Source organism: Lontra canadensis, unplaced genomic scaffold (genome assembly GCF_010015895.1).
Source record: "Lontra canadensis isolate GAN:19392208 unplaced genomic scaffold, GSC_riverotter_1.0 scaffold12, whole genome shotgun sequence".
NCBI classification, from domain to species: Eukaryota; Metazoa; Chordata; class Mammalia; order Carnivora; family Mustelidae; genus Lontra; species Lontra canadensis.
Genome location: NW_022631006.1, coordinates 18988086 through 19003353, shown reverse-complemented (window position 1 = coordinate 19003353; position 15268 = coordinate 18988086). Strand labels below are relative to the sequence as shown.

General features: G+C 40.1%; 1 protein-coding gene and 1 pseudogene across 2 annotated transcripts in view; one reads left to right on the top strand and one right to left on the bottom strand.

Annotated features, from left to right (window-relative positions):
- Positions 1-2418: 2418 nt before the first annotated feature.
- MGA (MAX dimerization protein MGA) overlaps positions 2419-15268 on the top strand; it is a 173705-nt gene continuing 160855 nt past the window's right edge. Inside the window, exon 1 of one of the 2 annotated variants that reach the window (XM_032856766.1) lies at positions 2419-2470. The gene's annotated coding sequence lies outside the window, so the exon portion shown is untranslated. Of the gene's footprint in view, positions 2471-2703; positions 2763-15268 lie in introns of those variants that run through there. The other variant, XM_032856765.1, reaches the window with a different exon arrangement.
- On the bottom strand, positions 8067-8696 carry LOC116867409 (annotated as a pseudogene).

Genomic DNA, 15268 nt, shown 5'->3' with positions numbered 1-15268 from the left:
TTAGGATGAAATCTCTATATTTGTAGGGTCTCATAAAGATAAGGGTAGAACTAATGAAATAGTGTAAGAAATGGAAAGTAGGGTTTGGACTTACAAGATGTTTAACATTAGAAGCAGCAGAACTTTGTGACCAGTTGAATGTGGAAAACAGAGCTATGAAAAAAAAAATGGAGGTTTCCTAGACTGGAAGAATTCCTGGAATGGTGATATCATTGCTCACGTAAGGAAATGCACTCATAGCTGGTGTGTGGAGTGAAGGGTTGGAAAATTAGTTTGACTTTGGAAATATTGAATTTCAGATGTCTGTGGGAAACTCTGCCTTATCTAAATCCTCTTTTTGTTAGAAATACAGAAGGTATTGAAAAAGGAACCACTGGAAGAACACTGGGAATGGAGCCTCCAAAACATTGTCATAAAAGTGAAGAGAGAGTTTTGAGGGTGTCTTTACTCTGAAGTATGTAAATGTAAACAATTTTTAACCTACTTGAAGCAAAGGTACAGGTGCCGCCTCCATTCTCTATTTCTGTATCATCGTTATTTTACTTCAGTAATGTCTAGAGTTCAGCATGTTAACATGTTAAGAGAAAAAAAAACCAACAACCTTGAAATGAAGGCAGGAGATAATGTAACAATATGCACCAACAGATGGGCAACAGTCACCAAAGAGTCTTAAAAAAGAACTGCAGTGTAAGAATCTGTTAGTGTGCCTCTAGCACTGTCTAGGGGAGAAACAGAATAGTGAAAAAAATAATAATTCAAGAGTGTGCTGTGTTGGATAGAGTACAGGATGCTGGTTAGAATACAACCTTTACCACTAACTAGTACTCACATTTACACAATGCCTCTTATGCATCAGGGTTTAAATGATAGGTGTTTTAAATATTTTTATCTCAGAATCATCATGACAATTTAAGACTAGGACTGGCAACAATTTATGGTTAAAGGAACTGAGGCTCAGAAAGTTAAAAAACCTGTTCAAGTTCAAAGTACAGTAAATGAGAGAACTGCAGGTCCACCCAGATGGGTCTGACTTCAAGGACTGGGCTCTTTCACCTATGGCCAGTAGACCCCAAACCTAGTTGTGCACCACATCCACTTGGAGAACATGTTAAAACACATTTTCCAGTTTCCCATTCAAGATTTTTTTTTAGGAGATGGTAATATTAGAATAGTACTTTGCTCTCATGGTTGTTGAGAGGATCAAATGTAATCAAGTATATTGGAGTGTTTTATGAACTTCAAGTTTAACATAGTTATGCTTATAATTTATAGGTTTTTTAAAAAAGATTTTTTTAAAAAAAGTGATCTCTACATCCACATGTGGCTCCCCAATTTACAACCATGAGATTAGTAGTTACATACTCTACCCACTGAGCCAGCCAGTCGTTCCTTAATGGTTTTATTACGTGATCAACTAATTCCCCTTCCTTTGTTTTTCTAGTCAGAAAATAATTTTCTGATAATTAGGCTTATCAAATATCTTAAAGCCAGAAAAGTGTGCCCAAAACCGTGTTTTGACTCAGTAACCACATTATGAATTAATACATTTAATTTCTAGTTTATTAATCAGCACTCTCGTGAGTCTGACCAGTGCTAGTCAAATTCCCCAAGCTTAATCATCCCTTTGTTAACTGAAAAAATAGCTTTGAAATCTAAATAGCTGAGGAATGGAGTTCAAAGCAAAAGAGATATGAATTGTTCTAACTGGTGGCTTCATGGGAGTAAAACATCAGGGTTTGGCCTGGAGGTCAGTCTGTGAAGACTACAAAATTAACTCATTCTGATCTAAGACCACCTTTTCTCACCGTTAGCAGATGGTGTTTTTCTTGGATCCAACATACCATAGCTAAAGCAGGTTGAACCAGAAAATATAATAAGGCCATATCTCTGGCCCCTGTAAAATGCCTCCTGCTTCTTCCACCCCCATTTTCACCAACAGCAGCAGTGAGGTTACCATGAAGAGTATGGTCTTTTATACTAAGAGAAACTCCCAAGTATTATTTCCACTTCCTAGTGGGGTTTGTAGGTTAGTTGTATTTAAATTAGCATTATTTTCCAGTAACTATGAAAGGCTGATAGTTCCATTGTAGACAAACACTCTTGCTTTTTTTTTTTTCCCCAATAACCACAAAGGCACTCAACAGGCACTTCCTAAATGCATGCTCCATGAAGAAAGGTTAAGCGGTTTCCCCAAGACCACACAGATGAACAAGTGGGGAAAGGGGCACTGAAAGTGCCTGTTACATGGAGTCACACTCCCATAATTACTCAAACTCCCTGCCCAAGAACCTGGCTTTCAAGGGGACATGAAAGGAACACCCCGGAGGTGAGAGCCAGGAAATCGGGAGAGGTGCTTTTCCCGGCATGCTCTGCAGCACACTGAGGGGCGCCAGACGTATCCCGGCGTGCATCGGGGAGCGCCCAAGGGCGATGGTTCCCGGCTCCTGGAAAGGCACGCGAAGTTAAACCGGTAGGTGTGAGCTTACTTAGTTTTGAGACCCAGCTTTTTCGTTTCCCCTTTATGAATGTAACCCCAAAGCGGCAAAAAAGGAGGTTTTCTAACTACCTTCCCTTTCCGCGTGCGGACGACTTTCGGCGCCGCTTCGAGCACGGTGCCAGGTGATTAGCGGTTAGGGGCGGGCTTGAGATGAACACGTGACCAAACCTGGCAGCCAATGACTAGCCGGGTGGTCCGGCAGCGCGAGGATTCCGGGACCCGTGAGCGGAGCGGCGCGTGGGCCCGTTCCGGTCGGCCTTGGCAGGTACGCGCAGGCGCTTTGATTGCCACGCGCCCCGTTCGTCCCCACGCGCTCAGTGGCGTGTACTTGGCGCGAGGTGTTAAGAGTCTGTTTGGGTGTTTTTGTTGGGGGGGGAAGGGGAGAGGGGGCCGTGGCGTCACGTGGACGCCACAGCCAATCGCGGGCTGAGGCGCACCCACAGCTTTCCCCGGCGCCCCGGGGTGCGACGTGTTCAGTGAGGTTCGGCTCAGCGCTCACGGTCTGAGCGCTTTTTCGAAGCGCCTGTGCGGCCTGTAAAATCTGGCCACGGGTTTTCGTGGCGTCTTGCTCCGTTGTGAGCACGGACGACAAGTTCTCGGCAAAATGGCTGCTGGAAAAAGTCGCCTAGCAGGGGGAGCGCTGGGGCCGCGTGAAGGTCACATGACGAGGTTGGCAGCGCGTGCTGCTGGCGCGGGGAAGGGGTAGGGGGGTAGGGGAGAGGCGTGGCCAGTCACGTGCCGTCGACTGCGCAGACCTGTGGTTTTCTCCAGTGTCCTTGCTGCAGCGTGATCCGTCTGCTTTTGCTCCTCCCACCGCGAAGCGTGGCAGTCGTCGCGGAGAGGCTGTGTTGGTGTGGTGGAGTGAGCTGTGGTCTGGGAATTAGAGGACCTGGGGTCTAGGCCTTTGGCTATTTTTGTAATGAGCAAGCCCTTTTGCCGCTCTTGGCCTCCATATTCTTATTTGTGTTAGTTCGGTGTAAGATTTTTTTAAGGCCTCCCTGTGTTATGTGACCTCTAATTAATCCCAGTGTCATGCAGATAACAAAAGAGTAAGGAACAAAATGAGACAAGCCTGTCTCCCTACAGAAAAAAGAAACCCACACTGTATCCCTCCGCTCCCATCATTACAGTGATGTGGAAAACCTGGAGATAATTTCTTAGAATAATCTGGGCCTATCTGTCTATATTTATTGATCGCATTTATATTCTGCCTTTCCAATGTCGTTTGAAAACTATTGTGGAGAGGACTCCTAGTCTCCATGTGTTTCCTGAATAGAAAGCAAGAAATAAGTAGTTTTGTCTATTAACCGTGGAGCTGGGGGAACAAGTAGAGGAGATTTGCTGATGCTCTATAAGGCTGTGACTAGAAGGACCTGGAATTTGTCCTCTCTACTGGGTGGCCAATATTTATAAACTTTTTGAGGCTTCCTTGCCGCTGGCCTTTGATGTTTTTCATGGGTTCCTGCTGCCAGCTCCAGCCATTCATTTTGTCAAGGGTTAGGGCTTTAGTGAAATGAAGCAGGCATTGATTATGTATTTTTCATATCACTGCTTAACGTTTTGTGTGCTACCCTTTGATGTATCTTAAAGGGCCTTTGAATTTTGTGAGAGCACAACCTGGAGAGTAAGTTTTTTGAGTAAGCATTATAACAGTAGTTACTTTTGAACAATTATGTTAAAATCTTTCTAGCTTAATATTTTATGTCTTAATTCATTTAGTTTTGTTAACAGGTCTGTGAGGTAAGTACAATTATTTCCATTTTACCAAAGAGGAAAATAGAGACAGAGAGATTAAGTAACTTTAACTTGGATTAGCTCATGTGGCTGATAATTTTACATGATTCCAACCATAATGCCTTTTGAAAATTTGACAGAATGATTCCAGAATTTATTTGGAAGAATGAATCTGTAAAGTAAGAAAAGTTTTGGAAAGAGTAAAGTGTGTATGTATGTGTGTGTGTGTGTGCATCTTCTACTAGTGAGTATACAAGTAAGCTGTAATAAAACGAGTAGTAATTTTGGATTAGACAGAGCAGTGGTACAGAATAATAAATTTAGAAATATGTAAAGCTATTAAGTATTATAAAGGTGGTTTTTCACACTAGTTGAGAGAGAATTTCAAAGTTATGTTGGAACAATTGGCTAACCATTTGAAAAGTAATAATAAAATGGAATCCTACCTTAAAATGTAGGTAAAATAAAGTCCAAGTGAATTAAATAAGTAGTTAAATATAAAATATGAGGTCAGCAGGCACCTGGCTGCCTCATTTGGTAGAGTATGCCACTCTTGAACTCAGGGTTGTAAATTTAAGCCCCATTTTGGGCATAGAGATTATTTAAAAATACAATCTTAAAAAAAAATGTGAAGCCAGAAAATTACCAGTTTTAAAAAATGGGTACACATTTTTCCAGTCTTGAAATGGGATGAGCTGTTCTAAGCATGACTGTGAAGGCAGAATCCATAAAGGCAGATATTGTTTGAATTACTGCATTAAACAACCTGTAATTGGCAAAAACATCATAAAGTTGAAAGAGATTTATTCGGTCAGTACTTAACATATTTACTGAGTGCTTACTATGTGCTAGGCAATTTTTCAGGTGTAGGGCATCCAGTGATGAGCAATGCCAGGCAGATTGTGGGGGAGGGGAATTTGCACCATGTGTTGTACTTAAAAGTTTAATGACTTTAATATCTAGTAGATGGGCTAAAGATATGTGAATAGGTAGATAACATACACAGAGAAATAAAAATAACCAGTAAAGATACAGATTCTTTTTCATTTATAAATACCCCCCCCCCGCCGAGTCTGGCACTTTTGATTTTTGTATATACATAATAAAGTATTGATACTGTAATGGCATAGGAGTGAGGAAATTGGCTCACTAATACACTGCTGTTCGTGGATATTTACTTGTGAACATCCTTTTTGAAGGATATTTTGGTTATATGTATTGAAAGCATTCAAAACCTGTATGCCCCTTGACTCAGCAGCTTTTCTTGGTTAAGGCACTAATTCGTAAGTTTGGAAAGATGTTTATTAAACAGTTGTTTTTGTAGTATTTTTTGGTAATAGCTAAAACTTGGAAAACTTAAATGTTAAGTAATAAGGGGTTGGTTAAATAAATATGATACTTTTATAGAGGATAATACCTTGTAGCTAGTAGGTATAATATAGATTTCTACTAATTACTTGGAAATCATATTATATTTTGCCAAGTAAAATGTGTAGGAAGATTGCATTTTTGTAGTACTGTACATATATGTCTAAAAATTTACATAAAAGTCTAAAATGGTATACTTCAAATGTAAACTAATGGTGATTTTATTTGAGTGGTAGGGTTTTTGGATGAATTTAATTAAAAAACAAACATTATTATTATTTTTAAAGATTTTATTTATTTGACAGAAAGAGAGAGAAGACAGCAAGAGAGGGAATAGAAGCAGGGGGTATGGGAGAGGGAGAAGCAGGCTTCCTGCTGAGCAGTGATGTTGGGCTCCATTCTAGGATCCTGGGATCCTGACCTCAGTCAAAGGCAGACTCTTAGTGACTGAGCACCCAGGTGACCCTTTTTTGTTTTTGTTTTTTTTTTTGTTTTTTGCTTTTTTAAAGATTTTATTTATTTGACAGAGAGATAGAACACAAGCAGAGGAAGCAGCAGGCAGAGGAAGAAGTAGGTTCCTGGCCGAGCAGGGAGCCTGATGTGGGATTCGATCCCAGGACCTTGGGATCATGACCTGAGCTGAAGGCAGATGTCCAACTGACTGAGCCACCCAGGTGACCCTAATGTCCTTTTTCTATTCCAGGATCCCATCCAGGATACCACAATACTTCTTTTTGTTTTTTTTACATGTACTAATGTACTAATGCTGAGTGGCTTAGTTGTTAGGTGTCTGCCTTGAGCTCAGGTCATGATCCCAGGGTCCTGGGATGAAGCCCTGCATCAGGCTCCCTGCTTAGTGGGGAGACTGCTTCTCTCTCTCCCTCTACCTGCTATTCTGCCTGCTTGTAGACTCTCTCTTTCTCTCTCTAATAAATAAATAAGTAAATAAATCTTTAAATGTACGAATGCTTTATTTTTATTTTTTTAAAGTTTTTATTTAAATTCCAGTTAGTTGGGGTGCCTGGCTGGTTCATTTGGCAAAACATGCAACTTTTGATCTTGGGGTTGTGAGTTTGAGCCCCACAATGGTTGTAGAGATTACTTAAAAATAAAATGTTAGGGCGCTTGGGTGGCTCAGTGGGTTAAAGCCTCTGCCTTTGGCTCAGGTCATGATCCCAGGGTCCTGGGATGGAGCCCCGCATTGGGCTCTCTGCTTAGTGGGGAGCCTGCTTCCTCCTCTCTGTCTTTTTGCCTGCCTCTATGACTACTTGTGATCTCTGTCTGTAAGATAGATAAATGAAATCTTAAAAAAAATAAAAAAATAAAAAATAAAATCTTAAAAAAATTCCATTTAGTTAATATACAGTGTAATATTAGTTTCAGTTGTACAATATAATGATTCAGTACTTCGATATATCACCTGAAGCTCATCACAACAAGCTCATTTTTTAAAAAATTAATTTTAAAAAATTAACATATATTATTAGCCCCAGGGGTACAGGCCTGTGAATCGCCAGGTCACACATGTCACAGCACTCACCATAGCACATACTTTCCCCAATGTCCATAACCTAACCACCCTTCCTGTCTTTTTTTTTTTTTTTTTTAAAACAAGTACACTCCTTAATCCCCCTAATTTATCCCCATCCCCCCACCTCCCTCCCTTCTGGTATCCATCAGCTTGTTCTCTGTAGTTGGGAATTTGTTTCTTGGCTTGCCTGCCCCATCCCCCGTTTTTCCCTCTTTGCTCATTTTTCCCCCCTTAATATTTATTTAAGTAATTTCTATATCCTGGGTGGGGCTCAGACTCATCCCCGAGATCTAGAGTTGCATGCTCCACAGACTGAGCCAGCCAGACACCTCTCATTTGTTCTTTCTTAAATTCTACATATGAGTGAAATCATACAGTATTTGTCTTTCTCTGGCTTATTCCACTTAACATTCTACTCTCTAGCTGCATCCATGTTGTTGCATATGGCAAGATTTCATTCTTTTATGACTAATATTTCATGGTGTGTATGTATAACACATGTTCTTTATCTATTTATCAGTTGATGAATCCTTGGGGTGTTTCCATAATTTGGCTATTGTAGATAATGCTTCTATACTAATGCCCTATTAAAGGGTGAAATTCCACCCTTTAATAGGGGAAGAAAAGGAAGTGAGGTAGGGAAAAGTGAAAACAAACAAGGGATGTGTTATCAAGATGGCTATAGCTTCATTGCAAACAAAGCTGGTTGCTTAATCTTCCAAGGCATCTCCAGAGAGTTCATATGAAGCTATTGCCTTTCAGAACTGTCTATTACACAGCCAGAATACTTTTGGTAATTATGTCCCTTTGGGATCTTCTTGGTTTTAATAGTATAAGTTTTGATGGTGAAAACCTGATATAATAAATTTTCATATGCCAAAAAGACTCTTTTTTGGCATATGAAAATTTATTATATCAGGTTTTCACCATCAAAACTTATGGTCTTGGTCTTTCCTTCTTGTCTTTGTGTAAGGCAGAAAGAGAGACGTTGGTTACTTTGATAACCTTAAAGTGAACTCCAGGAATGTCACTGATAGCATGATCTTTACAACGAAATCCAACAATTAGAACCTTGTCATGTTCCTGAATAAAATCCAGACAACCAACATTGGGTACAAAGACTGATTTTTTGCTATTCTTTTTTTTTAAGATTTTATTTATTTGACTGAGAGAAATCACAAGTAGGCAGAGCAGAAGGCAGAGAGAGAGGGGGAAGCAGACTCCTTGCTGAGCAGAGAGCCTGATGTGGGAACTTGATCCCAGGACCCTGAGATCATGATCTGAGCCGAAGGCAGAGGTTTAACCCATTGAGCCACCCAGGTGCCCCCTTTTTTTGCAATTCTTGATCAGCCGAACCCTGACACACTTCCTGATGGCAAAATTTGGCAGTTTGGCTTGAACACCTACTTTTCCCAGCACAATTTCCTTTGCATGGGAAATGCCTCCAGAAGGGTTGGCCTTCAGGTCTGTGCCCAAATGTGCTTTCTTGTACTGTTTAACATGTCACTTCTGATCTCTGTGGCTACAGAACTTCCTCGCAGTATAAAGACTGCAGTGTTTGCTCATCCTGCCAGTGCCACGCACCTGACAAAAGAGAGCTCAGACTTTACTTTTGATAACCTTGCTAATTTTGAGGAGTACTAGTCAGTATTTTGTAACATGTCCCTCAGTTGGGATTTAATATTTTTCTCATTAGTAGACTGGGATTATAGAGTATATACTATCAACATGACTTGTTGCTCAAGTCATTGATGACCTTCATCACCTGCCTGTGAATTTGTTGTATAAATGTTTGCTTTTTTATGGTTTTCTTTTTCTTTACTTTTTTGGTAAAAAGATTATTTATTTATTTATTTAACAGAGAGAGAGAGAGAGAGAGAGAGAGAGAGAGATATCACAAGTAGGCAGAGAGGCAGGCAGAGAGAGAGGGGGAAGCAGGCCTCCTGGTGAGCAGAGAGCCGGATGCAGGTCTTGATCCCAGGACCCTGAGATCATGTCCTGAGCCGAAGGCAGAGGCTTAACCCAGTGAGCCACCCAGGTGCCCCTTTATTTTTTCTTTACTTTAAAAAAAAAAAAAGGACACCTGGGTGGCTCAGTGGGTTAAGCGGCTGCCTTCGGCTCAGGTCATGATCCCGGCGTCCTGGGATTGAGTCCCACAAGGGCCTCCTTGCTTGGCAGGGAGCCTGCTTTTCCCTCTGCTTCTGCCTGCCACTCTGTCTGCCTGTGCTCTCGCTCTCTCTCTCTGACAAATAAATAAATAAAATCTTTAAAACACACACATACACACACACACACACACACACACACCCACCCCAAATAAACCCAGGGGTGCCTGGGTGGCTCAGTTGGTTAAGTGTCTGCCTTTGTCTGTGGTCGTGATCCCAGTCGTGGGATCGAGTCCCACATTGGGCTTCTTGCTCAGTGGGGAGCCTGCTTCTCCATCTGTCTGCTGCTCACCCGCTCCCCTGCTTGTGGTCTCTCTCTGATAAATAAATAAGTAAAATCTTAAACCCCAAAACTTGGGTTACTTGCAATATAAAAAATATTTGTTATAACTTTCTTGGCATGTCAGTCCATCTTTATCAATAGCATTTATGATCAGCAGTACACTGAAAATTCTGATTATATAGAAAGAGGATAATGGAAGTTATAGTCAAAGAAAAACAACTGGACAAGTTGCTGACAGGGCTAATTATAGGCAAGGAATTAAAGGCATTAGTATAGTATAGCTTGTTTTAATAGTCTTTAAATTGCTTTAGCTATGTTCTAGGAAGAAAACCCTGGTAATCATGAATTAGATATAAATCCAAAAGTAGGGAAGCAAATTCAGTTATGCACAACAGGATAAAAATATAAATAAGATAGATTAGACCATTAGGCAAATTTGTTCATTCAACTACAAATAATTGATGAGCCATATTGGATGCCAGGTAGTGTACCAGGGCTCAGGATTGAGCAGTGAATAAGACAAAGTCCCTGTTCTCATGGAATTTACCCTCTAGTAAATAGACAATAAACTAATAAGTAATATGATTTCAGATATTACTTAAATGATGTGAAGAAAGTAGTATGAGATGATAGTGAGTGGTGTGGTAGGTTTGGTGGTTCTTTTAGATAGGTTGTCATGTAAGGTTTCTCTGAGGTAGCCCTTGAGCATAAAGAGACCTGAATGATAAGGAGTGTGCCAGGCCAACGTGGTGCGTTTCAAGTGATGAGAGAGAGTACTAATGCAAAGACTCTGGGGTGAGAATCAGTTTGCAATTTTCAAGGACGTGAAAAAGGCAAGTGTCCTATAGTTTGGAGATTGCTGGGTAATAATTGGATGTGTTAGGAAATGATAATGGGTAGTTGGTGATCTCAGATGGTATAGAGTCTGGTAGACTAGAAAGGCTTTGGATTGCATTCTAAGTGTGATGGGATTCATTGGATAGTTTTATGAAAAAAAATGATAGTCACATTTAAGTTTTATTTATGTGTTTATTTTAAAGATTTTATTTATTTGAGAGAGAAAGAGAGCATGAGCCAGGGAGGAGGGAGCAGAGCGGAGGGAGAGGGAGAAGCAGACTCACCATTGAGCAAGGAGCCCGATGCAGGACTTGATTCCAGGACCCTGAGATCACGATCCGAGCTGAAGGCAGACGCCCAACTGACTGAGCCATCCCTTAGGCATCCCTAAGTTTTATTTTTTAAATTTATTTTTTAAATTTATCTTTTAAAAAGATCAGTTTGAGTGCTGTAGAGACAAGAGGGGCTGTAGGAAACCATTTAGGAAGTCACTGGAATTGAAGGCAGAAGTATGGTGGCTTGGATCAGCGAGGCAGTGATGGAGGCAGTGAGAAGCGATCCGATTCAAGGTGTATTTTGAAGGTAGAACCAATAGAGTTTGCTGATAGCTTATTTGGAGGCGAGGGAAAGAAGGAATTAAAGATGATAACAAGGATTTTAGCTAGAGTAACTGGTGCCACGTACAGAGATGAAAACTGGAAGGAGCTAGATAGGGATTTAAACTGAAGAGTTTATTTTTATTTAGTTTATTTTTAAAATATTTTATTTTTATTTATTTATTTGAGAGAGGGGGAGGATGAGAGAGAGAGAGAGAAAATGAGAGAGGAAAGGATAGAGGGAGAAGCAGGCTCCCTGGCGAGCAAGGAGTCTGATGTGGGACTCGATCCTGTGACTCCAGGATCATCACCTGAGCTAAAGGCAGTTGTTTAACCAACTGAGCCACCCCGGCGCCCCTTTTATTTATTTTTAAAGACTTATTTTTAGAGAGAGAGAGTGGGATGGGAGGGGCAGAGGGAGAGAATCTCAAGCAGACTGCCCACTGAGCGTGCAGAGGACAGGGCACTTGGGGGAGAGGAAGAAAGAGCATCTTTCTTTCTTTCTTTCTTTCTTTTTTAAGAGAGAGCATATTAAGCAGGCTTGATCTCAGTGTCCCTGAGATCCTGACCTGAGCCAAAATCAAGAGTCAGCTGCTTAACCTAGAGCCCCCCCGCCAGGTGCCCCTAAAATGAAGATTTTCATTGGTTAATGTTGGGTTTGAGATACCACTAGATATCTAGGAATAACCACTGAGTTAGCAGTTGACCGAGTCTGAGTCTGGAGCTCAGAAAATGTCAGGGCTGTGCCTATAAGACATATTTGGGATATCATCAGTATGTTGTGTTTTAAAACCATGGGTCTGGTAAGATGAGGAAGGAAGTAAAGAGGGCCAACGACTGAGCCCTGAGACTCAGTTGAAAGCATGGACAGAGGAATGGGTTACACTTAGATTTCTTTTGTATCTGCGTCAGCACAGTATTCGGAGCTGTGTCTATATGGTATAATATGAAATTATGCCTTTGAGATGATTTTAATATGATCTAGGTTCTTGCTTTTATGTGAACGGATTCTTCGGGTTTTTGTTACTGTCTACCTCAAGATTTCTACTTTGTGTCCATTACCTGGGGGCATAAATTCCAACTTTCATAGCTTTCATACCAGACCCATTATTGTCTAACTCTACCCTACCTCTTTATCCTCTATTTCTCATGCCCAGTGTGCTCTGTTTGTGTACAGCTGTGTGTTTGCCAGGAATATTCTTTCTCCCCCCTCTTCTTGCTCTTTGCCTCAAACTCCTCCTCAAGTCTTCAATGTCCAGCTTAGATTTGGTATTTAATTTCCCCAAATTTCCACAGGTAGAAGTTGGCTCCTCACTGCATGGTACTTCCTCAGCTCTTTTGGTAGTACTTTAGTTTATAGCAGAATACAAAGTCAGTTGATATTTTGACTTGTTTTCTTTTTCATTTGTTTCTCCAATGCTTAGCATGTGGTGGATGTTCAATCATAATACTTTGAAAAAGTTTAGAAGTTTGGTTTTGGCAGAGTAAATAATTATACCTAGATCTTATACAATCATATGGACTGGTAGCTGAGATTTTTAGGATCTTTTTTAATGGTGAATTTTTGGTTTTTAATGATATTCATTGTGATAGAGTTTAGTTAGTACAAAGTTTAATGAAATGATGCAGTTAGGGGTCTTAGTTCAGAGACATTTTAGGAATGTTTTAATCTCTAGGACTGAATAATACTTATTTCATTGGAGGCAAGCTATTATAATAGATTTTTCCTTCACTTGCCTACTTTGCCACCCACTTTCTCAGTAGTCAGGAATTCTATTTTAACATTAGATGTGTCCTTTGAGCTCTTTCCTGGAGAAGAAACCTAATGTGATAAATCCAGTAGAATCAGCAGTACTCACCCCAGGAATGTCCTTTAAACTGTTGGGTAGAAGGAGGCTTAATGGTGTGAATTGTAGGTGTGAGGGTTTCAGTCTGTGAGCTCAAACTAAGGTTAATTATTTTGTCATTCAATTGTAAGCGTGTATTGAGCACCTACTAATATATGGGCACTCTATGAGGTGCTGTGGGGGACACACAAAAGAAATAAAAGACATGGTTCCCTGCACATGAATCCCCGACAGTTTAGTGGAAGAACTGAAACAGAACATTAAGAGGAATTTAATCTTAACAAGCAGTGTATCATGAAGTGCAGAGTACTGTGGTATAAATCAAGGACTTTGCATTCCTTTAAACACATAATTATATTCTCAGGGTTATATGTAGTCTTATCTTGCATCAGTTTTCAACATTTTGACTTGATTTTCAAGCTGTGCATTTTCTTCTATCTTTTAACATTTTTGCTTTCATTAAGATACTGATTTGGGGGGGGGCACCTGGGTGGCTCAGTGGGTTAAAGCCTCTGCCTTCGGCTCAGGTCATGATCCCAGGGTCCTGGGATTGAGCCCCGCGTGGGGCTCTCTGCTCAGCAGGGAGCCTGCTTCCCTCTGTCTCTCTCTGCCTGCTGCTCTGCCTACTTGTGATCTCTCTCTGTCAAAAAAAAAAAAAAAGATTGATTTGGCTATTTGTTCAATGTGATGAAAGCCCTATGTAGGAACGAGAGTGCTCTGCCAGAACTTGAATTCAAATATTTTATTCTTTCATGTCTGTAAAGCAAATATGTAATTTGAAAATGTAGAATGTCATTTATCCTTTGTAAGTATGACAGAGGTATGCTTTCATAGTTTTACTATGTGTGGGTTTTCCTAGACATTTCTACCTAGGGGTGGGGAAGAAGAGTACAGAACATGAAAAACAAATGTGTGCATATGAATAAGAGTTTAAAAATACTGAGTTTTGCATTTGGGTTATTAAAACAGCTTTATAATTCAGATTTGAAGATTTGAAAAAGATGGGTAAGCACAAAGAAGGAGATAACAATTTTTTTAAGATTTTAAGTAATTTCTATACACATCATGGAGCTTGAAGTCACAATCAAGAGTTACATGTTTGACGGAGCCATCCAGGTGCCCCAGGAGATAAAAATTTTTAATATGTTATGTTAACCTTATTGATATGCTTCTAGGCTTTTTTAAAATTTAAATTTTAGTTTTATTTATTTTTTAAGACCTTGTTTTTTAGTGGGAAGTTTTGTTCTTTTAGTCCATGAATAGCTCAGATACCTTTAAAAGCAAGTGGATAATTGTCTTTACATGAAGTTTATCTGAATTACTTTCTACACAGTTCTTCAGTGGCTTCTCATAGTAAATGGAATCAAGTTGAGACAAGTTCAGGTTCCTTAGCTTAGCACATAAAGCCCATTACCTTATGGTGTATATCATTTGCCATGTGTCTCCCTCATAGAGATCTTTGATTTAGCCATACCAAATGGACTACTTTCAGGCCTCTAGACAAGGGGTTGGCAGACTTTTTCTGTAAAGGGCAAGCTAGTAAATATTTTAAGTTTTGTAGGCTTTATTTCTGTCATAACTATTCAACTCTGCTGTGGTAGCATGAAAGCAGCTGTAGACATGTAAACAAATGATTATGGCTGTGTTCCAGGGAAACTATTCATGGACACTGAAATTGGAATTCCATATAATTCTTGAATGTCATAAAATTTTATTTTAATTTTTTTTTTAGAAGTTTAAGCAATCTCTACATCTGATGGGCTCGAACCCAAGACCCCGACATCAAGGGTCACATGTTCTTTCAGCTGAGCCAAGCAGTCACCCCTATTTTAACTTTTTTTCAACTTTAAATTTTAATTTTTTTTTCCATATTAAAAATGTGAAAACCACTCTTAATTTGTAGGCTCTACAAAAACCTGTGGCAGAATATGGATTATGGGGCTATTGTGTGCTGACCCCTGCTCTAAACTACCATATTTGCTTTGCCTCTGTTGTATTCAGTACCCCCCACCTCCCATTTCCTTTTCTAGTATGACTGTCTTGCTCAAAACTACCTTAGATGGCATCGTCTTAGGGAAGTCAGAATTTGTTTTAGATCTTTTTTTCCTATTGTTTGGAAGTATTCTGTTCAAACCTCTATCAATGTGCTTATATAGCAGTATTTTTTTAAATTGGAGTAAAATACGTGTAAAGCATATCACTGTAACCATTTTTTAGAAAAGATTTATTTTAGGAGAAGAGAGAATGAGTGCGTAAGTCGGAGGGGCAGAGGGAGAGGGAGAGAGAATCTCAAGCAAACTCTGCAATCAGTGGGGAGCAGGTCACGGGGCTCAATCTCACCACTCTGAGATCACAACCTGAGCCAAAACTAGAGTTGGACACTTAACTGACTGTGCTCCCAGGAACCCCC